At 47.6% G+C, this 25,540-nt stretch overlaps 1 protein-coding gene across 6 annotated transcripts in view; it reads right to left on the minus strand.

Moving 5' to 3' along the window:
* ATN1 (atrophin 1) overlaps positions 1-25,540 on the minus strand; it is an 85,076-nt gene that overhangs the window by 53,867 nt on the left and 5,669 nt on the right. For 2 of the 6 annotated variants that reach the window (XM_034787071.1, XM_034787034.1), the window contains exon 1: positions 22,727-23,123. The exons of 2 other annotated variants lie outside the window; for them this stretch is intronic. The gene's annotated coding sequence lies outside the window, so the exon portion shown is untranslated. Of the gene's footprint in view, positions 1-21,953; positions 22,136-22,726; positions 23,124-25,540 lie in introns of those variants that run through there. 2 more of the 6 variants (XM_034787081.1, XM_034787062.1) reach the window with 2 other exon arrangements.

Raw genomic sequence — 25,540 nt, forward strand, 5'->3', positions numbered from 1 at the left:
GTCTGCAGTGTTCACTCACCCAGGAAAAAAGGCGCGAAAATGGTTGTCTGCCGTCCGTTGCTTTCATGCAGGGAGGGAGGAGGGAGGGAGGAGGTGAGGCTGTACCCAGAACCACCTGCGACAATGTTTTTTGTCCCATCAGGCACTGGGATCTTAACCCACAATCCCAATGGGCGCGGGAGACTGCGGGAACTATGGGATAGCTATGGGATAGCTACCCACAGTGCAACGGTGCAGAAATCGACGCTAGCCCCGGTACTTGGACGCACACCACCGAATTAATGTGCTTAGTGTGGCCGCATACATTTCGACTTTATACAACCTGTTTTTCAAATCCAAATTATATAAATTCGGATTAATCCCGTAGTGTAGACATACCCTCAGAGATATACAAGAGGAGAGAGACAAGGCAAGCAGGAATGCAGAACAGTATAGAAAAGAGTTAACACACACAAAAGTTCTGTTAGAAGAAGCAAGAGCTGCAACTGGCTTCTTGGCAGAAGAGAACAGGGCAGCAAAGGCAGCAGCAGACCATCAGGAATGTGAGGCAAAGATTAGTAAATTGCGTGTCCAACTTAGTGCCCATAAGGGGGTGGTAGCAGCTGTAAGGTTAAGAGAAGATTGTGATTTGGAGCCCCCTGGGAAAATAAAGATACTCCCTGATGCTGTCCCCAAAAACCCATTTAACCCTGATTGGCCACATATGCATAATGTTGCCACAAGGGAGGTTAAACACGTAGTTGCAGGAGCCAATCTTCCCACAACAGAGCTGGTCACAGACGTAGTAAGATGGGCTCCTAGTCAAGCCAAGGCTTTTGCTGAGAGACTGGGGCCACAGTGTGACACAGCCATTCCATGGCTGGCCCAAGTTTGGCAAATGTACCCCTCTGCTGATGGCATGGACTTAACACAATTGGCTCAGTTATGCACCTCTCCTTGTGATGCAGATGCTCTAGACATAGGCATAGGTTCTTGGGAGCGGACTGCCACTGGACCCCTGGAATGGATAAGTGCTCTTAAAATATTACTGCCTGCATCTTCCCTTAAGAAACTGTATATAATGGAAGAGCAGAAATCAGGAGAGGCCCCAGAAGCTTACCTAATTTGAAAGAAAATGCTGGCAGCTCTCTCTGGCCTTGGCTATACTTGCGAGTTACAGCACTGTAAAGCCGCCCCCAGCACTGTAACTCACTCCCCGTCCACACTGGCAAGGCATTTGCAGCGCTGTATCTCCGTGGTTGCAGCGCTGCATGTACTCTACCTCTCCGAAAGGAACAGCGAGTATTGCGTTGCCACTGCGGCGCCAGTGTGGCCGCCCAATGCGCTGTGAATGGCCTCCAGAATTATTCAGCAGTATCCCACAATGCCTGTTCTAGCCACTCTGGTCATCAGTTCAAACTCTACTGCCCTGGCCTCAGGTAACCAACCATGTGACCCACCCTTTACATTCCCCGGGAATTTTATCCCCTTCCTGTTTGCTCAGCCCAGCATGGTGTGGAGTGCTATCAGTGAATTTTTCCAGATGACCATGCCTCCACGCGCCAAGCGAGCCCCAGCATGGATCAATGGCGAGTTGCTGGACCTCATCAGTGTTTGGGGGGAGGAAGCTGTACAGTCCCAGCTGCGCTCCAGGTGTAGAAATTACGATACCTTCGGGAAGGTATCAAAGGACATGATGGAAAGGGGCCATGACTAGGACGCCCTGCAGTGCAGGATTAAAGTAAAGGAGCTGCGGAGTGCCTACCGCAAAGCCCGCGACGCAAACGGCCGCTCGGGTGCTCCCCCCGCGACCTGCCGATTCTACAAAGAGCTGGATGCGATACTTGGGGTTAACCCCACCTCCACTCCAAGCACCACCATGGACATTTCAGAGCCGGTGAGCGGGGGGAGGAAGAGGAGAAGGAGGAGGAGGAGAAGGAAAACAGGAGTGATGGTGGTGGGCCGGATGGAGACACCCCGGAATCCCTGGAGCCATGCAGCCAGGAGCTCTTCTCGAGCCAGGAGGAAGGTAGCCAGTCGCAGCGGCCAGTACTTGGTGGAGGACAAACAGAAGAGCAGGTTCCCGGTAAGCGTTTTTTTTTTTCGGGAAGGAATTTTTTCGGTGCGGACTCTTTGGGAGAGGAGGGTTAGGCATGCATGCCTAGATGCGGAATAATGCATTGATGTGGTTTATCACATCACGGTAATCGGCCTCGGTAATCTCCTCGAATGTCTCATCCAGAACATGTGTAATGCGCTTGCGCAGGTTTATCGGGAGAGCCACCATGGTCCTTGTCCCAGCCAGGCTAACGTGTCCGCGCCACTGTGCCGCAAGGGGTGGGGGGACCATTGCTGCACACAAGCAAGCTGCATATGGGCCAGGGCGGAAGCCGCATTGCAGTAGAAGACCCTCCCTTGCTTCCCAGGTCACCCTCAGCAGCGAGATATCATCCAGGACGAACTCCTGTGGAAAATGTTGGGACAGTGTTTAGTGTAGGTGCCCCCTGAAGCTGTTGGCTCTCCCCAAGGCACAGAAACCCAGAGGACAGTGCAGCCCTGAAACAATCAGTCCCCCTTACTCACCATTTTGAGGCTCCCGTGGGCTATGTGTGCTCTGTTTCGGACGGGAAAATTATGCTATTGTGTAGACCCTGTGTGTTTTCTACTTCTTAAGTGCGGGGGGAATCATTACTCTGTCTGGTATAAACAATGCTGCCTCTGTTAAATGTTGCATTTTGCCTATACAGCTTCATCAACCTTGAGACCTCAGCCATCCCTCTTATCGCCTGCTCAGGGACTGCAAAGACTCAGGAAGAGACTGCGAAAAAGCAAAGAAGAATGCTGCAAGAAGTGATGCGGCAATCTATTAAAGAGAACGAGAAAGCACAGAACTGGAGGGAGAGAGAAAGCAGGATCCACCAGGAAAATGCAGCGCACCGGCGGCAATGCACTGCGCACCGGCAGCAAAGCACTGACAGGCTCATCAGCATCCTGGAGCGCCAAGCAGACGCTATCCAGGAGCTGGTAGCCATGCAGAAAGAGGAGCAGTACCGCAAACGCAAACGCCACCTCCCGCCCTACAGCCCTTGTCCCAAAACTCTTTCCGTTGTGCCCCACTGTCACCTCCAACCCACTTTCCCCAACTTCCATGTTCTTCACGCCACCCGCTGCCTCCAACACCAGTATCTTCACCACCCAGCCCTGAAAACCACGACCCTTACCCTCTGCATTCAACCCCCATCACCATGCAGTATAGCTGTCCTGAAGTGCAGCACTCACTGCACAGCACACCAGACAGGACATACGCGAATCTGTGATTGTACTGTTCCCCACTTCACCCCCTTGTTTCTTTTCAATAAATTTTTTTTTTTCAATAAATGGATTCTTTGGCTTTGAAAACATTCTTTATTATTGCATAAAGTAAAAGACTCCTTAGCCCAGGAAATAAACAGGCACTGCAAGTCTGCTTAGCAAACACTGATTCCTAAAGATTGGAACTACTGCACTTCACTCCTGTGCAGGGCACCAGATATCACTGCTGGTTTTCAGCCTCAAATTGCTCCCTCAAGGCATCCCTAATCCTTGCAGCCCCACGCTGGGCCCCTGTAATAGCCCTTCTTTCTGGCTGTGCAACTTCAGCCTCCAGGTGTTGAACCTCAGAGGTCCATGCCTGAGTGAAACTTTCACCCTTCCCTTCACAAACATTATGGAGGGCACAGAACGCGGATATAACCGCGGGGATGCTGTTTTCGGCCAAGTGCAGCTTCCCATACAGAGATCGCCAGTGGGCCTTTAAACGGCCAAAGGCACACTCCACAGTCATTCGGCACAGGCTCAGCCTGTAGCTGAACCGTTCCTTGCTGCTGTCAAGGCTCCCTGTGTCGGGTTTCATGAGCCACGGCATTAACGGGTAAGCGGGATCTCCAAGGATCACAATGGGCATTTCAACTTCCCCTACCTTGATCTTCCGCTCTGGGAAAAAAGTCCCGGCCTGCATCTTCCTGAACAGCCAAGTGTTCCGAAAGATGCGTGCGTCATGCACCTTTCTGGGCCAGCCTGTGTTAATGTCAATGAAACGCCAACGGTGATCCACAAGCGCCTGGAGAACCATACCCTTTCCGATTAACGTACTCAGATCCTAGGTGGGATGGTGCCAGAATAGGAATGTGCGTCCCATCTATCGCCCCTCCACAGTTAGGGAACCCCATTTGTGCAAAGCCATCCACTATTTCCTGCACGTTACCCAGAGTCACGGTTCTTCTGAATAGGATGCGATTAATGGCCTTGCAAACTTGCATCAACACGATTCCAACGGTCGACTTTCCCACTCCAAACTGGTTTGCGACCGACTGATAGCTGTCTGGAGTTGCCAGCTTCCAGACTGCAATAGCCACCCGCTTCTCCACTGGCAGGGCAGCTCTCAATCTCGTGTCCTTGCGCCGCAGGGTGGGGGCAAGCTCCTCACACAGTCCCATGAAAGTGGCTTTTCTCATCCAAAAGTTCTGCAGCCACTGCTCGTCATCCCAGACTTCCATGACGATGTGATCCCACCACTCGGTGCTTGTTTCCCGAGCCCAAAAGCGGCGTTCCACGGTGCTGAGCATGTCTGTGAATGCCACAAGCAATTTCAACAAGGAGTCTGGTGGCACCTTAAAGACTAACAGATTTATTTGGGCATGAGCTTTCGTGAGTAAAAACCTCACTTCTTCGGATGCATCCGAAGAAGTGAGGTTTTTACTCACGAAAGCTCATGCCCAAATAAATCTGTTAGTCTTTAAGGTGCCACCAGACTCCTTGTTGAAATTGCTTGTGGCATTCACAGACATGCTCAGCACCGTGGAACGCCGCTTTTGGGCTCGGGAAACAAGCACCGAGTGGTGGGATCACATCGTCATGGAAGTCTGGGATGACGAGCAGTGGCTGCAGAACTTTTGGATGAGAAAAGCCACTTTCATGGGACTGTGTGAGGAGCTNATGGAGTCCGAACTGCTGAGGCGTATGCTGACGGGTCTCGCCAGCACGTCACGTTTGGCTGTCGAACTATTCCTTAAGATCCAAAAAAAGAACAGGAGTACTTGTGGCACCTTAGAGACTAACAAATTTATTAGAGCATAAGCTTTCGTGGGCTACAACCCACTTCTTAGGATGCATATAATCCGAAGAAGTTGGTTGTAGCCCACGAAAGCTTATGCTCTAATAAATTTGTTAGTCTCTAAGGTGCCACAAGTACTCCTGTTCTTTTTTTGGATCTTAAGGAATAGTTCGACAGCCAAACGTGACGTGCTGGCGAGACCCGTCAGCATACGCCTCAGCAGTTCGGACTCCATTTCCCGCAGACAGATCACGCTGCACAGAAACCGTTGAAAGATGGCGCCAAAGGTGGATGGAAACAAAGGGATTTCTGGGATGCGAAGTGATGCATCACGGGGCATTGGGACAGGACCCAGAATCCCCCACATCCACGCCCTCTTCCCACAACCCACAGCGCCAGAATGGGAAAAGGTGCTCTGTGGGATAGCTGCCCATAATGCACCGCTCCCAATAGCGCTGCAATTGCCGCAAATGTGGCCACGACAGTGCGCTGGGCAGCTGTCAGTGTGGACAGACTGCAGCGCTTTCCCTACTCAGCTGCACGAAGTTAGGTTTAACTCACAGCGCTGTACATCTGCAAGTGTAGCCAAGGCCTCTGATTCATTACCTCAGACAGAAGAGAATGGGATTATCACTTTCCAGTATCAGGGACATGAATTAGTACAGAGCACTTATGCAGGACTAAATTCTCAGACAAAATTGACCATGGGGACTGTGGATTTAGAACACCTAACCTGGAGTGAACTAGTGGCAAAAATCAAACAGGCAGGAGATTTGCTGCGAGAAACTGGTATCTTAAAAAGACAAGTCAGCAAAAAGACTACCTCAGAGCCCGTGCAGGCTACCACATTTACAAATAATGGTCCTCACTCTGCCAGGCACCCTCCCAATCCTAATTCCCCTACTTCCCACAACCCTGGGCAGCGCCGACCCAAGGAGACCCTTAGGAACATGATTTGGAAGGAGCTGGTGAATTTAGGAGAGGATATGGGAAAATATGATTGCCAGCCCCTCAGCATCCTGACTAATGCTTTGTTTCAGGTCATGCGGAAAACGGAGTTAATGCAGGGAGCTCCTCCACAACCTACTGCCCCGGTACAGAGTGCATCCCCCATGCCCACTGCCTGTCAAAGCCAGATCCCTGCCCCCTCTTCTGAGGCTGTGGCTACACTTGAAACTTCAAAGCACTGCTGAGACAGCACTTTGAAGTGCGAGTGTGGTCAGGCGCCAGCGCTGGGGGAGCAGGTACTCCACCTCCATGAGGGGATTAGCTTACAGCGCAGCTTCTAGCGCTGGGGCACTGTTTACACTGGTGCTTTAGAGCACTGTAACTTGCTGTGCTCAGGGTGGTGTTTTTTCACACCCCTGAGCGAGAAAGTTGCAGCGCTGTAAAGCGCCAGTGTAGCCATAGCCTGAGTGGAGGCTCTGGGAGTCTGACGATCAGTAGGGGCCACCCCAGCTGATCGCAAGACATTAGTGCAACATACGGAGGAGACCCACTGTGAGGGCTACAGTGGGGAACCCAGGGATGTTAGCCCAATTGCTAGCGGACAGGCTCTCCGAAGGGAGACCCACCACTAAACAAGTTCAACTCAACAGGTATGAGGGAGAAACTGTCTCCCATGGTTTGTCTCTTGGGAGTGGTGATTTGTCTGTTAAAAAAGCCATCCCAATCTCCCAGTGTTTGTATGTGAACAGCCATGTGGTCTGTGACAAGGGGGAGGGAAGAAACCTCACTTCTTCGGATGCATCCTTTAAGGTGCCACCAGACTCCTTGTTGTTTTTGTAGATACAGACTAACACGGCTACCCCCTGATACTCTCAGTTTATGCTGACTGAGGATTTGTCAGTTGTGCCAGATGTAGTTCTGGACTCAACTAAAACCCAGGAAGGAAGTGTTCCTAAGCCTGTGTCTGTTGGGGGAATGACTTGCCCATGGAGGGAGCTACCCCAATCTCCAAACATTTGTCTGGGAACAAAGGGGAGTAAATTCCAAACTTTGTGAATGTTAGGAATGGCAGTTTATCTGCTGGGGAAGAGCCTGTCTCCAATCTTCTGTCTGAGGAGCAGACAGAATGTGCCTCTCAGCTTATGCTGATTGAGGATATGTAAATTGTCTCAGAAGTCGTTCTGGACTCAACTGAAACCCAGAAAGATGCTCAGAAAGATGTTTCTGTAGAGCAACCCCTAGCTGAAAAAGAAAGGAGGAAATTTCTGGGGAAATGAACTGTTGCCTAAAAAGAACAGGAGTACTTGTGGCACCTTAGAGACTAACAAATTTATTAGAGCATAAGCTTTCGTGGACTACATTTTCGTGGTTCCATTCTGTATGCATCCGAAGAAGTGGGCTGTAGTCCACGAAAGCTTATGCTCTAATAAATTTGTTAGTCTCTAAGGTGCCACAAGTACTCCTGTTCTTTTTGCGGATACAGACTAACACGGCTGCTACTCTGAAACCTGTTGCCTAAAAGTGCTCCTGAAGGAATAAAACCTCATGCTAGCTTTTGCAAGCAGTTTGCTGCAACTAAAAGGTGTGGAAATGAGTTGATTGAGTTAGCTCAGAATGAATCATTGTCTGTAGCAAGCAACAGTGTAGGTGCTGAGAAATTTGGTTCAGTTTCTAGATGCCAAAGTTTCTCAACTGAGTATGAATCCACTGACTTTGTTTTAGAAAGATCCAGGATGGAAGCCATCCCTACTAAAACCGACACTGCCTCTGTCACTGCTAAGCAGCTCTTTACACACACCTGGGATGCCTGCTGTTCTATTGTGAATTGGGCCAGAAAATGGTTTCATTCTTCACAGCTCAAAGAATGGAAGGATAAACCACCTGACTCTCAAAACTGTCTTCTCCATCCTGTCGGCCACCCTTCTTGGCCAGCAAGAAGGAATGGCTTTGAGCCATTGGAAAATACTCATCGAGTGGGTTGGTCAGTGCCTACCCCGATGCCTACCCCGATGTTGAGACAGAAAAAGGCCAGAAAAGTCCTTGACTTATTATGGCCACCCTGAGGTAGGTCACTGCTTCATGTTCACCCTGTAATATTGGTCCTAGATTCTCCCAGTATATACGGGGGGAGTGTGGGAAGTTTCTCTCTCTTCTCTGCCCCCTCACAGGTCCCAAACATGAGCCATGACATCCCAGTGGTGCACCAGCACCCTGCTGTTCATAAGCATCTGGAGTCTGATGCTGTCCTGTGATCCCTCTGAACCTCTGGAGGTGCTTGCCAGCTGGAGCCCAGGAAGTAAAATTGCTGTGCTACATGCATAGATTCTAGGAATGGGAGCAACCCCCTGGCCCTGCAACATCGCTAGCAGTTTTAGGCTGTTGGCAATTCCTTGGGTTGCCCCTGGAAAAGCATTGCCAATTGCACGCAGAGTGCCACCGGAGAGTTACTCAAGTTTTATTATGAAACTAAGACCACCCCAGACTCCATCCCATTCTTCTGTAAGCCATTGTGGTCTCGAATGGGACGTACAACATCAAACACACCCAGTGACAGCCTCCTTGGTGGCGGAAAGTGCAGGGTAGCCCTGGTTTCCTCTGCTGTTTGGGGAACAACCATGCCGTTATGTGTCATCATTGTCATTGGAACTCAGACACCTCCGTTACCTGGAGAGGAACTGCAGCTGTCTCTGATCACGCCAGCAGGCAAGAATATCACACGATTCCTCATAAACTAGGAGCCGCTGAACTGGACTTTAGTTGGACATGACTTAATTCAGCAAGGTCCCCCAGACTGGGTAATTCCATTAAAAGGCACATATTGTGACAAGCTCATGCCAGCAATTTGGTTTAAATTCTATGGGCATATTGCCATTTTGGAGGGAATCCATGAGGCCGGTTGGTACAGAGTGGAATTGGGCCAACAACAACAACAAAATTTAATTTTCAACCCTCTGATCACCTTGCTCCCCTCCGACGTTTACGAGCCCCAATTTCAGGACCCCATGTGTTGAAATTGGATCAACAAGAACATTTGGTTCTTCAACCTCAGACTTCACTGAAGAAGGTTCAAATCCACTTACAGTATATGAATATCTCTCACATTGCACCTGCATGTGCTCCCTTGATTGGAACTAGCCATAGGGGTTGGGATGAATGGGTAACCTGGGAATAAGTCTCACTGTTCCTTCGATGTTATCCAGGAAGAGCCGTCTGTTATTGTCAATATTAGCAAAGCGTGTGTGTGTGTGTAAGAACAAGATGTAATATTGTATTAATTAACGGACATTGGGTCCAACCCACGATGCCTTACGTTAATCACTGTTTCTTAATGTAACCACCATTGTTAGTTGTATATTAAGTTTACTGTGCCTATATGGACTGTACAACATTTAAATGCCTATCCTGAGCTCTACAAGGAGGCTTCCCCCATTTCACTGGGAATGGGTCTCATTGCCATTAAGGTAAAAACACAGGCCATCACTCCTGGTGGGAGACTTTGCTTGGGTGGAGCCCCAGTGCAACAGGTTTTTTAAATATTGTTTCACCCCATTGTGGTGATCATCAGCTTCCAAATTATACTAGCAATTGGCCTGGTTCTGCTGGTTTGTTGGATACAATGACTGATGCGGCGACTGCAATTGATGGAAGATCAGACCCAGTACCACGGAGTAAGGATGTGATGGGGTTACTCGCTCAGCACAAAGCACCCCATCAACGGGGGGACTTGATAGCAGTCAGCTCTGTGTTTTTGGGGAACCAGGACACAGTGTCTGGCCTGTCTGACTCATGAGGGACACTCCCCTCCCCCGACGGTCTCTGCTCAAACCAAGACCAATCAGAGAAAAGACTTGCAGAGAGCAGTGAAGGGCGTTGGGAGACACATCTAGACCCTTCCTGACAAGGGTGACAAATTAAGACATCTCTATTTGCATACAGAATGGAGAGCAAAGACAACTCCCCTAGCCTCATCTGCATGAAAGATGGGACAGGGATTCGCATACAGAATGAAGAACAGAGAACCGAACTGAACTCTGGGACCAGAAAAGTAGGGAAGCACTGCATCATGGGAATCTCTGCTCCAGATGTTAATGAACCTACGCCTGCCCACACCCAGCTCAGCAATTATCAGACCAATTCTAGTAATGAATCCTTGATAGATATCCAAAATACTGAAGCAGCCTAGTTGCATTGTGAGCTCCCTGGAAGAAAACACCACCCATAGCCAAAAGTGATCCGCTCCTATTGTCTAGCATAAAGAAAATCCTTGAGTCAGCAGTTTACCCATAAACAAATTTAGTGTTCTCCCTTGAACCATTGTTGTTTCTCTACAAAAACCCCTACCTATGTTCAAGTAAGTGTTCTATTGCTTAGGGCATGGCTACACTTGCAGATGTAGAGCGCTGTAAGTTAAACCCGCCTTCAGAGAGTGCAGTAGGAAAAGCGCTGCAGTCTGTCCACACTGACAGCTGCTTGTGCACTGGCGTGGCCACATTTGCGGCACTTGCAGCGGCATTGGGAGTGGTGCATTATGGGCAGCTATCCCAGCATGCAAGTGACTGCAACGTGCTTTTCAAATGGGGGGGTGGAGTATGACAGGTAGTGTGTTGTGTGTATGTGGGGGGAGATAGAGTGGGTTTTGGGGAGGCTGAAATCATGTCAGCATGCTGTCCTATAAGTTCAGACAGCAGCAGATCTCCCCTTCCCCCCCGCCTCTCTCTCTCACACACAGCATTCCACAGTAACGGCTTGCATGCTGGCTGTCAGAAACGGAGCTTTGAAAGGGCATTTCCTCATTCCTACAGGAGTTCAAAACAATGAGAAGAGTGACCACTTGACTTAAGGGGTGTATGGGACATATCCAGAGGCCGATCAGAGCGCAGTAATGTAACACCTCATTCACAATGACGCCAGTGCGTTGTAGCCAAGGCACAGCAAACGTTATTCCTCTCGCCAAGGTGGAGTACCAGCAGCACTGTAGTCACGGAGACAGAGCGCTCTACATGCCTTGCCAGTGTGGATGGGGACTGAGCTAGTGTGCCCGGGGCTCCTTTATTGTGCTGTAACTCGCAAGTGTAGCCAAGCCCTTTGATCCAAACCATTCATCAGTTCCACTGGGACTCCATCTCCTGACTAATCATGCTGGGGGCTCTGCCTATCTCCTGCCCTCAGGACCCTGAGCTACCACCATCACCTGGGAACCCCGACCAGTTCAAGCTTCAGGGAGCGGTGAGATCCCCTTCTTTCTCTCTCTGTTTTCCTTTCTACCTTAGGTATTAACCTTTAATAACACTGGTCTACAATTTTTGAGAAGTTGTCTGCTTCAGAGATAAAATGTGCTATTTATTATGTATTTTGATGTGCTGAATTCAAATATGACAATTAAAACAACTGAGTGGCTACTGTTTCTAAGATATTTAAGTTTTTACATTTTATGTCTATGTATATTGTGTAGATAGTAGAGTTTTAATCATAAATTGTAAACCTAGGCCTTTTCATGTGTTTATGGTTGCTTTACATGATAATATTTCACCTGTCCTGTTTATGTAACACTTTAAAAATCAGCAAAAGGGTTATATAAATCAAATTTATTATGAAACAAAAGGCAAAAAACTATTACATAGTTTAGTCCTATTCAGTGTCTACTCGGCGTTTCTTGGCTTGTCTCTTGTATTCATTAAATGGAGCATCTCTTGTCACTGTCCAGCAATAGTCTGCAAGCATTGATGGGCTCCATTTGCCCTGATAGCGTTTCTCCATTGTTGCAATGTCCTGGTGAAATCGCTCGCCGTGCTCATCGCTCACTGCTCCGCAGTTCGGTGGAAAAAAATCTAGATGAGAGTGCAAAAAATGTATCTTTAGTGACATGTTGCAACCAAGGCTTTTGTATGCCTTGAGGAGGTTTTCCACCAACAACCTGTAGTTGTCTGCCTTGTTGTTTCCGAGAAAATTTATTGCTACTAACTGGAAGGCTTTCCATGTCGTCTTTTCCTTGCCACGCAGTGCATGGTCAAATGCATCATCTCGAAGAAGTTCACGAATCTGAGGACCAACAACGACACCTTCCTTTATCTTAGCTTCACTTAACCTTGGAAATTTTCCACGGTGGTACTTGAAAGCTGCTTGTGTTCTGTCAATGGCCTTGACAAAGTTCTTCATCAGATCCAGCTTGATGTGTAAGGGTGGTAACAAAATCTGCCTTGATTCAACAAGTGGTGGATGCTGAACACTTTTCCTCCCAGGCTCCAATGACTGTCGGAGTGGCCGATCTTTCTTGATGTAGTGGGAATCTCTTGCACGACTATCCCATTCGAGGAGAAAACAGCAGTACTTTGTGTATCCAGTCTGCACACCAAGCAAGAGAGCAACAACCTTCAAATCGCCACAAAGCTGCCACTGATGTTGGTCATAGTTTATGCACCTCAAAAGTTGTTTCATTTTGTCATAGGTTTCCTTCATATGGACTGCATGACCAACTGGAACTGATGGCAAAACATTGCCATTATGCAGTAAAACAGCTTTAAGACTCGTCTTCGATGAATCAATGAACAGTCTCCACTCATCTGGATCGTGAACGACATTGAGGGCTGCCATCACACCATCGATGTTGTTGCAGGCTACAAGATCATCTTCCATGAAGAAAAATGGGACAAGATCCTTTTGACGGTCATGGAACATGGAAACCCTAACATCACCTGCCAGAAGATTCCACTGCTGTAGTCTGGAGCCCAACAGCTCTGCCTTACTCTTGGGTAGTTCCAAATCCCTGACAAGGTCATTCAGTTCACCTTGTGTTATGAGGTGTGGTTCAGAGGAAGAGGATGGGAGAAAATGTGGGTCCTGTGACATTGATGGTTCAGGACCAGAAGTTTCATCCTCTTCCTCTTCCTTGTCTGACTCAAGTGAGAATGATTCTGGTGCATCAGGAACCAGCAGTCCTTCTCCGTGGGGTACCGGGCGTATAGCTGATGGAATATTTGGATAATGCACAGTCCACTTTTTCTTCTTTGACACACCTTTCCCAACTGGAGGCACCATGCAGAAGTAACAATTGCTGGTATGATCTGTTGGCTCTCTCCAAATCATTGGCACTGCAAAAGGCATAGATTTCCTTTTCCTGTTCAACCACTGGCGAAGATTTGTTGCACAAGTGTTGCAGCATATGTGTGGGGCCCACCTCTTGTCCTGATCTCCAATTTTGCAGCCAAAATAAAGGTGATAGGCTTTCTTAACCATAGTGGTTATACCGCACTTTTGTGATGCAAAAGTCACTTCACCACAAACATAGCAGAAGTTATCTGCACTGTTCACACAAGTACGAGGCATCTCTGCTCACTTTGGCTAAACAGAAATGTGTCCCTTTGCAAAATCAAACACTGACAAATAAGAGAGCACGACACTGTATGATTTCTAGAGCTGATCTAGGGCAATTTGTGCAGCAGAGTGATGTAAGCTTCGTTATGATTGCATCATCCATGACTTCTAGGAATAACATGATGTAATTCATATCATGTATGACGCAATACCAGCTTCAGATTGTATCATTCATTGTTTTGCCTAAAAAGCAAGTACTGTCCAAACCCAGTCATAGATTTATTCATAGATCCAGTCAAAGATGTATTTTAGTCATTTCTGGTTTAAATTGAGATCCCTTCCCTTTATAACTCACTTATCCTCCGCCATTCCCAAGTCAAGGGTCGTATATACTGACCCAATAGCATATCTTGAAAACTAGAGCCAATCAACAATTTTAAGCATCATTTTCATTCTCAGTGACCCAGAATTAGTAAAGTTTGACTACATTTATTTCAGAAGCATTTTGGCTGTAGAGCAGTGTAATGTATGTTATCTTGGTTTAGGCTCTCCTTGTGTAGTTTTCACTATTATTCAATAAATAACTTTTATAGTTAAGCTGGTTGCCTCTCTCTCTCTTGCTGAGCCTTACTCTTTTGTATTTTTAGCTTCCCCCGTTTACTCTACAGCAACGCTTCTTTTACCTAAGCTAAAGATCCCTGCATCATCCAAAATACTGTGGGGTTTGCTCATCAAGTAGATTACTACCAGTACAATTGTGATGTTAGAGTGGGGATAGGGACGTGCTGAATCTGGGACACATAAGGGTGGTAGCTTGAAAGTGCTGCTTGACCCAGTCCATTGAGCCCAGGGGCACATAAGGGGGGTCAGCTTGAAAGTGCTGATTGACCCGGTCTGCTCAGACTTGCTCTGTTAATGTATGTGTGTGTGTTCATCCGGTTCCGGGGCTGGAGGAACCCAGCCCTAGGGAACCTAGGTTCTGCAGGATAGTTCCATTGGGAGTGGACTTAGATAAGGGAGAAGTAAAGCTCCATATGAAAACACACGTGACACAAGCAGTACATTGATAGAATTACAGGATCACCCCCCCCCCCCCCCAGAAGAGTAACCCGAATAAATGAGCATTCCCCAAACTAACGGGCAGATCTGGTAACAAAACCCAATCATGGGCCAAAGTGAGTCCACATGCAGGGAAGCCACAATGCTACATCCTTCCCCTCCACATTAACATGATCAGCATTCAGTATGGTCATTCCTTTTTGACCTTCAAAAAAAACAAAATAAAAAACAAACAGAACACCATTGATGGCTACTTATGGATTCATAGATTCCAAGGCCAGTAAGGACCATGGTGATCATTTAGTCTGTCCCCCTGTATAACACAGGCCTTCAAACTTTCCCCAAAATAACTCCTAAAACATACCTTTTAGAAGAACATCCAATCTTGATTTAAAAATTCTCAATGATCGAGAATCCACCATGACCCTTGGAAAATTGTTCCAATGGTTAATTATTCTCACTGTTAAAAATGGAATTCTGAATTTGCATTTGAATTTGTCTAGCTTCAACTTCCAGCCACTGGATCGTGTAATAACTTTCTTTGTTAGATGGATTAAATATTTGTTCCTTGTGTAGGGACTCAGACTGTAATCAAGTCACCCCATAACCATTTCTTTGCCAAGCTAAACAGTTCGAGCTCCTTGAATCTAACACCATAACACACGTTTTCTAATCTTTTGATCATTCTTGTGGCTCTTCTCTGAACCCTCTCCAATTTATCAACATCCTTCTTGAGTCCCGTATCATATAAGCAGGGCTTTGGAGCTGTGCTCCGGCTCCAGCTCCAGGCAAAAACCTGCAGCTCCACTGCTCCTGCATGTAAGTATGGCTTGCATTCTTTGTTCCTAGATGTATACATCTAGCCATATTAAAATGCATATTGTTTGCTTGAGCCAATCTTACCAAGCTATCCAAATCACTCTGTATCAGTGACCTGTCCTCTTTATTATTTACCGTTCCCCCATTTTGTGTGTCATCTGCAAACTTTATCAGTGATTTTATGTTTTCTTCCAGGTCATTAATAAAAATGTTAAATAGTGTAGGAACAAGAACCAAACCTTGTGTGGCCCCACCAGAAATGCACCTGTTCAATGATGCTTCCACATTTATAATTACATTTTGAGACCTATCAGTTAGCCAGCTTTTAATCCATTTAATGTGTGTCATGTTAATTTTATATAATTTGAGGTTTTTTAAAATCAAAATATCATGTGGTACCACATCAATGCCTCACAGAAGTCTAAGTATATTACATCAACACTATTACATTTATCAAACTTGTAATCTCATCAAAAAAGATATCAAATTAGTTTGACAGATCTATTTTCCACAAATCCATGTTGATGGGTATTATAATTAATGCCATCCTTTAATTCTTTATTAACTGAGTCCTGTGTCAGCCACTCCATTATCTTGCCTTGGATTGATGTTAGACTGACAGGCCTATAATTACCTGGGTCATCCTGTTTACCCTTTTTAAATATTGGCACAACATTTGCTGTCTTCCAGTCTTCTAACTTCCAGAGTATTCCAAGTCTTACTAAAAATCAACATCTATGTTGCAGCAAGCCCCTCAGCCAACTCTTTTAAAACTCTTGGATGCAAGTTATCCAGACCTGCCAATTTAAAAATGTCTAACTTTAATAGCTTCTGTTTAACATCCTCCAGAGACACAAGTGGAATGGAAAGAGTCTTATCATATATGACTACATCGTCTTTTTCTCCCAAATACAGAACAGAAATATGAACACTTCTTTTTCTGCATATACTTAATTCTGTGGGTACTATGGGGAGACCCCACTTGGGATACTGTACTCAGTTCTGGTCTCCTCAGTCCCAGAAAGATAGTAACAAACTAGAGGGAGTTCAGAGAAGAGGTACAGAGAAGCTCAAGGGGCTGGAGGGGTTAAGTACTGGGGATTGTTTCAAACAGTAAAATCCACTGGCCTCACTGAAGTCATGACTAAGGGAGGACCTACGAACTCTCTGCAAGTGCCTGAGGGGCAAAAACCCCAATGGGAGAGGAATTTGTGGGGGGATAAGTGGAGAGAACTAGAAGGAAAGGGGTGAGATGAGCCAAGGAAAAGCTGAACAGAAACTGTCCTATAGCACTGAGGCATCTGAAGGCTGGGAGAGTCATCTCCATACCAGGATAGACTATAGCCCCATTGCTTGGAATATTGAGAAACAGGAACCCTACGAAATGGAACATGAGAATGGTCCTGCCCTGGTCCCTAGACTTTGGGTTGGACGAAACCTGATGGAGTGTTCCTATACTAAGTTCTTTGATTCTAAGTTTTCATGGCCTCCCTAGTCACAGCACAGTCAATGTTTGAAGTTGGCCTCATCCTGCCTAAATGGGTACCTGAGACTGGAAGATGAGTACCAAAGCAAAGATCAACTTTGGGTTGTTGGGTATCCCCAAAATCTCAGAACTGACAGCAATCAGCCAAGACTCAATGACCAGAAACATGAAGCCTGTCAGCCCTTGTTAACCAGGGACCTGTTATTATCCGACCAGCACCTAAAGCTGGAGAGGGACAGATATCCTACACAATACCGTACATTAACTGGAATGATCTCACTAGTGATATTACAAAGAAGGTGCAGGTACCTCTCACTTGTATGGCACATCCAAAGCTGTACCTGCCTGTTACTTGGTTGCCAACACTAGGAGATGTAAAAAACAACAACAAATAACCCATACTTTTCCCTCTGAGCTCTTGAGAGCCCAAATCCCACTCATTAAGGGCCACCAGAGGAAAAACTGGAGACTTAATGTCCCTCGTTCGGCAGTGCCCATACAGTGAATGGCTGCAATCAAGGTTAGGCCATAGTAGCCTCTCAGGAAGGGCCTGTAAAGGTGATGGTTCCAGTTACAGTTATGCCACAGATGTTTGTCAACAGATGCCTTCTCTGGAGAACACAGTCATGATCGTCCACCATCAGGAAGCACCGTCACTACCTAACAGAGCAATCCTGGTCTAAATCTTGATTGCCCATCAGGAAATATCCCCTGGTAATGAGTTAACCTGGTCAGGTCACAGTTGTCCATCATGCAGTTACCCACTGCATAATGGGTGTCACTCAGCATTAGGTCACAGCTGCCCACCAGGCAAAAGGAAGCTCTGTGGAAGATAGTGTGCAAAGGGCACAAATTATTGGGCAACGTTTTTTGAGTAACCATGTCCTAAACCTAAATGAAACCATCAGCCACAAAGAGACCATATGGGAGACAATCATGTTCTAAACCTGGGAGTAACTATCACCGTTAGGCACTTGGGACAGCAGTAGCCTATGCAAGTGAAACAGTAGCCTACAGAAGCACTTCCAGACTGGCAATTGTGATATAACCTTGAATAACCATCATCCACATGAAGCACTGTTTGACAACCTGTGGGCAAAACCACTGCACATAACAAAAGTGCTCAAGGCACAAACATGGCCTGCCCCTTACCAGTGAAAACACTAACACATGAACCCAGTGTCATAAGAACAACTAGGATGTTTCCCTACTGAGTATGTGGGGAATCAGTCTATTGAAAGCTTATATAAGGCACAACTGTGGCCTATCTCAGGATGAAACTATTACTGAAGGAGGCACTGTCTGATGGAAAATCCTGGATAAATTTTCAGATGATACAAAGATTGGTGGAGTAATAAATAATGGTAAGGACAGATAGATCAGATACAGAGCAATCTGGATTACTTGGTAAAATGGGTTCATGCATTTTAATACAGCCAAATGGAAGGTCATACATCAGGGAACAAAGAATGTAGGTTACACTCACAGGAAGGGAGACTGTATCCTCGGAAGCGTTGACTCTGAAAAGGTCTTGTGGGTCATGGTGGATAACAAACTGAACATGAGTTCCCAGTGCAATGCTATGGCTAAGACAGCTAGTGAAATCCATGGATGTACAAACAGAAGAAAATTGAGTAGCAGTAGGGAGATGCTATTATTTCTGTATACAGCACTGGTGAGATCACTAGTGGAATACTGTGTTCAGTTCTCATGCCCACACTTCAAAAGGGATGTTGAGACACTGGAAAGGATTCAGAAAATAATTATAAGAAAGATTTTAGGTCTGGAAAACCTGCCTTATAAAGTGAGACTTAAGAAGCTCAATCTATTTAGTTTATCAAAAAGGTTAAAAAGTGACTTGATCACAGTCTGTAAGTACCTACATGGCAAGAAGATTTTTGAAAGCAAAGGGCCCTTTAATCTAGCAGACCAGATCCAACTGCTGGAAGCTGAAGCTTCAAACAGGAAATAAGATGCACATTTTTAATAGTCAGGGTAATTAACCACTGAAACAGTTTACTAAGGAGTGTGGTGGATTCGTCATCACTTGAAATCTTTAAATGAAGACAGAATATTTATCTAAAAGATATGCTCTAGCTCCACCAGAAGTTATGGTCTTCATGAAGGAATCACTGGGTGAGTTCTATGCCCTTTGCTCGGCAACTGAGGGGGTCATATTATATGGTCATAATGGTCCATTCAAGCTTTAAAATGTATTAGTTTAAACACCAAGATAGCCATCGATCACTAAGATGCTAGCAGATGACCGTGGGCTAGTCCTGAGTGAAATCAGTTTGTAGGGACATGGTCTGATAGACAACCCTGGGCTAACCCTCAGCATCACCCATACAAGAAAAGCCTAATGAACCATCATGACCTAACTGTGGATAAAATTATCATTCATAGAGGTTGGACAACCATAGAATAACTCTGATTAAAGCCATTTCAAATATCAACCCTGCCTGCGGGAAGAACCATAGCCAGAGAGGCCCTGGATGCCCAGTATGGATAATTACTCACTGACTAATCCTACACTGTTCCACAACACAGAGAGAAGGGGGGGCGGAAATCAAGAGGTATCCTTGAATGAAATCCCAGTTCTCAAAGGCAGCTTGTAAGGCAAAGAATCATTGTAGCCTGAAATCTCCCAGCTAGACTGATCCCTGACAAATGACATCACCTGGGCATTGAATGTGGGGGAAGAGTGGCAACACTTGCCTGCCCTCCCTCAGCAAAACCCAACTGGGGTATTACTGGCTAAAATTGCCCAAAGACAACAAAATAGTTACCCTTGTGTTTGCCGGGAGAAAATATGGTCCCATCCCAATCCATCAAAAAAAAAAAAAAAATGTTATCTCATCGGAGACAGTAACAAACAGTTGCACACACAAGACCCTACAATAACAAATTACTGTAGTCAGAAGAAACCCCTTACATACGACCTGTGAGGGCATGTCTTCACTGTGGAGTTAACCCAGGCTCTTATTCAGGTATTACCTCTAAGCCCACTCCTACCCACAAACAAACCCCTCCTCACCCAAGGTTAGTGGTGCTTTTAACCTGAGCTATTTGGACCGGCTGGGGGTACAGGCCATGACTCAGGATGCAGGCTAAATCACTTGAGTGCTTACAGTACTCCAGTGCCTTCTCACAATTCCTCCTGTATCCAGAAGGGAAGATGAGTTCTCCCACAATTCACTGGGAAAGAATCATAGAGCAGTTCAATTTACTGCAGCACAAAAAAATCCTAGGATGTGCCCCCAGAAGTCCTAGCAACAGATATGGGTGAATGCAGTTCCAGTGAGCACACAGTAACAAAGATACGGCTTGGCAATGTGGCTGCTCACACCCAGGCTAGGCCAATCTGGGGGAGATCACCTGGGTTAACTCTGCAGTGAAGACAACCTGAAAATGACCCAGGAGTTTTTTAAGAACACTTTTTCATAGGCACTTTCTATTTTAATCATATTCAGAGTATTTGACTTTCCCCTCAGGCTATTAGCCTTCAAGAATTTTATAAAGGGTTGATATTTTGTACTTAGCTTTACCTTTACAACAGCCAAAAAATACATTACTGTTTCACTGGTAAAATTCCTCCTTAAGAAAATGCAGCAAAGATGAAGTGATAAATACATGAAAAATATTTTGCACTTCTAGGGTACCTTGTAGCTGAGGATCTAATGATACTAAACTGAAAGGGGTTGCAAAACCCACAGAGGACAATAGAGCAGTTCACATGACCAAGAGAGATTAGAGACATGGGTAGGAAATAACAAAGCCTGGACAAATCCAGCTAACATATTGAGGGGAAATAATCTGAAACCCAGATTCTCAATAGAAAGGAGATGCCTGGAGAGCAGGAGCAACAAAAAGACACCATAGAAGAAGAGGAATCACACAGAAATTTGCAACGGGACAGAGCTGGAAAAGTGATCAGTTCAATACTGGGGACAGCATATTATACCGTTATCGTTATGCTGGTATAACTCCACGTGTGGACAATCATATCTGAAATAAAAGTGTCTATATGGGGAGTTATTCCAGTATAACTATTCCACTTTCCAATGTAATTCTATGTAGACAAACCCTAAGTTAAGGACATAACCATCTACCAGTATCTGAGGAGAGGGGGATTACTACAGTAGAAGAGGATCAGCAAGTTTTATCATTAGGAATCATGACATTTAATTTGCAAATGTCTGAGTGAGTTTTATTGCTTTGGGTGACAGCCTTAGCATTGGATGTTCCTTCACAGCCATACTGAAAAGCTCAGTCAAGAATTCAAATAATTTCCTAGAGATCACAAATGGAAAAGGGGTCCTTCTGCTGAGAAAGATCAGATCATCCAATCAGGGAACAGAGCAAGCAAGTCACTAACAACCAATGACCTGACATTTACTCACACAAATGAATAACACGAAAATAATTACTTGAGCAAGGAATATTCACGGGGAGAGAAGAAAGTGAAATTCCTCAAATAAATTAATCTCAATTAATAATTTGACCATCTCCATCCACAACCCAACTGTGATAATGGGTAAGAATTTTGCAGCATGGCTTCACCCACTTGCTTAAATATGGGTACGTCTTCCAGGGATAATGAAGAAGTATCTGGATAAGGGTAAAAGGTTGCATAACCAGAGCAGGACAGAAGAGCCTTTATTAGTCGCAAAGCAATGAACAATCTCATAGTAATAGTATGGGCAACTCAACAGTCAGCACATAGACCAAATCAGTCACAACACAAAAAGAAACACAATAAATAACATTAAGAAATTGGCCAACACAATAGCAACTCAATGGCCATCATAAAAGACAATCCAAATGCAACTCAATAGTATGCAAAGAACCACAAACTAATGGCACACAGAACAAAACAAACACGGTGGTCGGCCTGCAGATAAAACACTGAGGACACCATGGGAAACAGTGATCAATTCCAGGACCAAAAGCAACTGAATAGCCAACATAACAAGCAAGAAGACCATGGCCAAGTGGAATGGACCACAAAGGCCAAACTGATGACAACCCACTTGCAGGCCAGTTGTCTGCACTCTGGTGCCCTGGCAGCAACCTAGTGGTTTTTCTTGGAAGAATTTCAGAGTAGTGGGCTGGTGGTGGGTCCCCACCATGATGGAGTGGGAAGATGGTGATTGACTAAACCTTTTTCCTGTGCCTATTCCCCTGAAGAGATCAGGTGGGAATCACCAGGACTCCGAAAAGAACCAAAAATTATTTCTGCCTCTCCCCAAACTGCACCTGGAAAGGAACCAACAGCTCAGAGCCTATTCTGGGAAAGGAATTTGCCAAGATGACCCGGGGATGATCTGAGGGGAGCAGGAGAAGGTGGAGACATCTCAGTAATACAACACGTTTGCCTGGTGCTTTTCCAGCGTTGTTCTTGCACGGCGTCGGGTTGCACGTTCAGAACTCTCCCCACCTCGCTGCAGCCGACACCCAGACCCACGTACACATCCCTCCCGTGCCCAGCTGCCCCGCATCCCTGCGCGCCCAACCCCCGGCTCCCCGAAGCGCCGCTCGGACCCCACAGCCCAACTTTCCCCTGGCAGCGGGGACGGGGCTGCTCCAGCAAGGCACCCGGAGGGTGACGTCACGCCGTGCTAGCTCTGGCCCCCCGCGGCGTGGGAGGAGACTGGACAGACCCCCAGGCCCGATGCAAGCGCAGCCCCCTCCCCCCGGTCCATCGCCCCCTACTGGGGGAGGGGGGCCGCTCAGGGAGCGCAACCCCGGCTGGGCAAGACAGCGGGGATCCTCCCAGCAGGGACCGCCGCGCTCTGCCACAGCCCTCCCGGGGTTGCAGGACCCTGCCTCCCGCGCCACCCACCCCCTGCATCCCCGCCGGAACAGACAGCGCCACGGGCGGGCACGGCCTGGGCTGGCACCGGCGGGGTTAAGCAGCGGTCCTGCCTCTCCCACCCACCCCTCCGCAGCTTTGCCTCCCCCCCGCCAGGGGCCGACACGCGTGTGGGGGGGGGAGACAATGACAAGCGGGGGGCAGGCGCGGGACTCACCGCAAGCTCCGGGGAGGAGGTCGACTGGAGGCGCGGGGTGGGGGGAAGGGCACTAAATACGCCCCCTTTCCTTCGTCCGCCTCCTAGCTCCGTGGCCCCGGGCTGGTGAGGTGGCGGCCTCTGGAGCAGCGATGGCCGCGGGGCCGTGGAGCAGCGCAGAACCCCGCTTTCAAACACCGCCCAGCCCGCCCCGCCGCTCGCCCATCGCTCCGGCAGCGGCCGCCCTTAGCCGCCTCCCATTTCCGAAGCGCCCCCTGCCGCGCTGTCACCCTCCGGCGGCTGCCGCCCCCGCCCCGGCAGTCACCTCCCGCTAGACAAAATGTTTCTCTTCGGAGCCCGGCGCGAGCGCAGGGGCCGGGAGCGGGCGGGGGAAGCGCGTGAGAGCCGCGCCGGGGACGGGGAGAGGGAGGGAGGGAGGGAGGAAGGGAGGGCAAAGCCAGAGGAGTGGGTGGGGGAGGAGAGAAAGAGGGGAGAGGGATAAGGCTGGAAAGAGGGAGCTCCGGGGGAGCTGGAGCGGGGGCGAGCCTCGGCTGGGCGCTTGCTCTATGGGCGGCAGAAGGCCCTGGCCACGCGGGCTCGGGACGAGTTAGCTGTGAGTTGCGAACGCCCCGAGTTCCTCTCCAAACTCCCCCCAAAACAGACACCCAGGAGGGACAGAGGAGAGCGACCTAACAGTGGGTCCCTCCAGTCAGTCAGTGTACTAGAGGGAGAGGGGGACTCAGTCAGAGGCTCAAAATAAAGTTTGGGGGGCGGGGTAGAGATAATATCAGGAATCATCTGAACATCTTTGTCTCTCTGAGCCACAGACCCTCTCCCCTGAGAGCCTGCATCTGAAATCAGGTGAAATGGATGGTGTCCCACTCCTTTCCTGGCTCCCTCCTCTCCCCAAATCTGTCTCACTCCACTCTCCTTTCTTTCCCCAGTTTCCTGCAATTTCTCCTCCCTTCCCACTCCCCAATACAAAGGAATGGGAGAAGCCTGGAGTTTTTTTTGGCAAGACAGACCCCGGAGCAACCGAATCCGAGAGAAAAGTGAGGGAAGAAATGGATTGGATCTCTCAGGAACTGGAGTGCTGAGCAATCCGGTGTTCCTGAAGCAGGAGAGAGAGTGAGGCCTCCATGTAGCTCCAGGACAAGAGATGGTGCAGAGTGGGGCTTGAGAGAAAAGAGCCCCATGTATCTCTGAGAGGGGGCTGGCCTAGAGGGGAGTGAAGCAAGCCAGAGAGGTATAGATGGGACTGCAGTTCCTAAGAGTTTTACTCAAAACTTACTAATAATGTATCTCCCATTTCTTAAGCACCAGAGAAAGACTAAGAGCAGCTGCCACTGAAGTGCAGTAGATTGCAGCTATTCAACACTAAAAGATAAGGAGAATCTTATATATGATGGACACTGCATAGGGAATGTAAAGAGGCAGAAACAACCTCCTACATTGAGATTTGGCAAGGACCATGGGGATAACAAGCCAATGATTGAGAAAAGTGACGGGATCTTTAGAGCTGAGGTTAGGGCTTCAGTTTTATATATATTTTTAAAGCAACGCCACTCTCTGCATTCCAGCATACATCCTAGCACAAGGCCATGGCCCAGGAGTCATTACAATGCCTCATGCTAAATCACCCACATCGCTCCTTGTGGTGTACCACCCCCTGGGTACTGGAGAGCCATTTCTGTCCTTACTGAGGCAAAGGAAAGTGCCCCCTACTGATTCCCGGACACCACTTGCTGCAGCATAGCATCATCCAGCAGCATGCTGGTGTATTGGTAGGGCCCTACCGAATTCAGAGTCCATTTTGGTCAATTTCATACTCATGAAATTTATGATTTTTTAAATCCTATGATTTCAGCTATTTAAATCTGAAATTTCACAGTGTTGTAATTGTAGGGGTCCTGAACCAAAAAGGAGTTGTGGGGGGGGGAGGGAGGTCACAAGGTTATTGTAGGGGGGGTTGCAGTACTCCTACCCTTCTGCACTGCTGCTGGCAGCAGTGCTACCTTCAGATAGGGTGATCAGATAGCAAGTGTGAAAAATCGGGATGGAGGTGGGGGATAATAGGAGCCTATATAAGAAAAAGCCCCAAATATCGGGACTGTCCCTATAAAATTGGGGCATCTGGTCACCCTACCTTCAGAGCTGGAGAGCAGTGGCTGCTGGCTAGGAGCCCAACTCTGATGACAGCAGGGCCGGCTTTATGACCCACGGGGCCCAATTCCAATACCCGGTGGCAGTCCAGGGGTTCAGTGGCACCGAAGGACCCCCTGCTGCCAAAATGCCACCGAAGACCCCCAGAGTGGACCCCCCACTGCCAAAATGCCACCGAAGACCCCCGGAGCGGACCCCCCACTGCTGAAATGCCGCCGAAGACCCCCGGAGCAGGGCCCTCTTAGGTGCGGGGCCCGATTCAGGGGAATCGGATGAATCGGCTTAAAGCCGGCCCTGGATGGCAGAGCCACCTTCAGCAGCAGCACAGAAGCAAGGGTGGCATGGTATGGTATTGCTACCCTGACTTCTGTGCTGCTGCTGGTGGTGGGATACTGCCTTCAGAGCTGGGTGCCCAGCCAACAGCTGCCACTCTCTGGCCTCCCATCTCTGAAGTCAGTGCAGAAGTAAGGGTGGCAATACTGCGAGCCCCCTAAAATAACCTGGTGACTTCCCTGCAACTCCCTTTTGGGTCAGGATCCCCAATTTGAGAAACGCTGGTCTCCGCCTGTGAAATCTGTATAGTATAGGGTAAAAATACACAAAAGACCAGATTTTACAGGGGGAGACCAGATTTCACAGTCCGTGACAAGTTTTTCATGGCTGTGAATTTGG

The sequence above is a fragment of the Trachemys scripta genome, chromosome 1 (assembly GCF_013100865.1).
Source record: "Trachemys scripta elegans isolate TJP31775 chromosome 1, CAS_Tse_1.0, whole genome shotgun sequence".
Classification (NCBI taxonomy): Eukaryota; Metazoa; Chordata; order Testudines; family Emydidae; genus Trachemys; species Trachemys scripta.